Raw genomic sequence first — 1,916 nt, forward strand, 5'->3', positions numbered from 1 at the left:
CCGGAAAATACAGGGGTGGCCGAAGAACTCGATTCCGGCACCCTCACCTCACCATCTGCTCCAGATTTACATTACACAACACCTGGAATTTATTCGTGCAATCAAAACACAACAATCATCCCTGTCCTGGCCGGAAATTGGCCAAGAACATTGCCGGTTTTCGGCGAAACACCGAAAACTTAAAAAGATAACTCCCTTCGATTCATTAATTGTAACACCCCCAAATCTGGGATCGGGGATCCGGGTTGTCACGAGTTCTATTTCCGTTAATAACAATTAATCTTAATAAACAACGAACTACTACGTATTGTGACCCCACAATATACACACACACCACAAGTTATAGTCTCAGAGATGAATACCAAAAATAACACAAGTCGTTTTATTCCACAATTATAAGTCATTACACCTCAAAAGCGGTTTCTGAATAAATTTATATTTCTTTGCCATTATTACAATTCACATAGATACATAAGTCTGGTACATCAGAAGTTGAAAGCCTAGCCTATTGGTACTTCCTACCTCAGCTACAGCGGCATCAACGCCTACAGGAAACTGCGGAACGTTTCCAATCCGCTCACAAATTGGGAGCTTGGTCCTGTTCATTTTGTCTGTCTGTTGTTGTGTGATGAAAGAAGAAAGCAAGGGTGAGCAACAAGCCTACCGAAATAATATGTATAATAATTAACAATATATGAGCATTCTCATAGTACTCATGAAAGTCTTGGTCAAGAAGAAAGGAACCAAGTTGATATCTTAACGCGACCAAGTCGCAAAATATTCAGTATATATATACCTATATACTTTTCACAATCTTTGAAATCCCCTGACATGTATAATATACACAGAGTTCTAGTTTATAAATGTATAAAAATATCGTTGCAAGGTGATCTCATATATCTAACCTTGTCTCAACATTTTTCTGAAAACCTTTGTCATTCATAAGATAATCATTAATTAGATATAAGTTGAAAAGATGAAGTTACAAGATACTCCAATATACTTATATCTTTTTCTGAATACTACTTGAACTACCACCGTTCAAGGTATAAATAGTTCATCTCATAGATGAAGCTACACGACAAAACTTGTATAGAATCAATCTTTGAAATATCATTAAAATGAAATGAAGTTACGAGATACTTCATTTGATGAAAACATCATTTTGAAAACTCGACCCTGCCAACACTCAACAATCGCCCAGCCATAGCCTTTCTATCGAAGTGCTCTGGGTAGTGTTGCAGAAATATCCAATTGGATGATGAACTCATTACGGGAGTTTGCCGTGCCAGGAAGACCACTCACGATGATCAGTCGCAGTAGTGCAACCTCACCATTTTCTACATGTAGAGGAGAACAGTCGGATTTACTTGTCAATAGAACGCTGGACTCCTAAGGAATGGACCGTCTTAGCGGAACTTCCGGGCCATTTGAGCCAATAAATAAGGCTGGGCCGGCGCCACTCGACCACTTACGCCACTCCTAGTTCAGATGAAATCCATGATTCTGAAACGTAAAGCTCGTCTCCCCTTTCCCCAAGTAGGAACTTGTTGATACGACTCCACCAAGAAGTCGCATCTAGTTGGAAAGAAAACTCACCGATATTTCCCAAGCGATGCCTGTTAATGAATTAACTTATTCCAAGAATTTTACTTCCTGAGTGTTGGGTAAGTAATCAAAAACTCTTTTATCAAAACAGCAACCTTGTTGCGAATATAATAATACATCACGGAGCCAGATCCCTCAGATTTTTGAGCGAGTATTTAAATCCCCTTCGAAAGGAAGATCTTAAATTTTGAAAACGAGTTTTGGGATCCGCTCTAACTTTTAAAATCATTTTGAAGACACGAAAACATTTTTAAGAATGTTTGGAGTAATGCCGATATATTAGAAAATATCTGAATATTATTATTTAA

This window comes from Apium graveolens, chromosome 2 (assembly GCF_009905375.1).
Source record: "Apium graveolens cultivar Ventura chromosome 2, ASM990537v1, whole genome shotgun sequence".
Lineage (NCBI taxonomy): Eukaryota > Viridiplantae > Streptophyta > Magnoliopsida > Apiales > Apiaceae > Apium > Apium graveolens.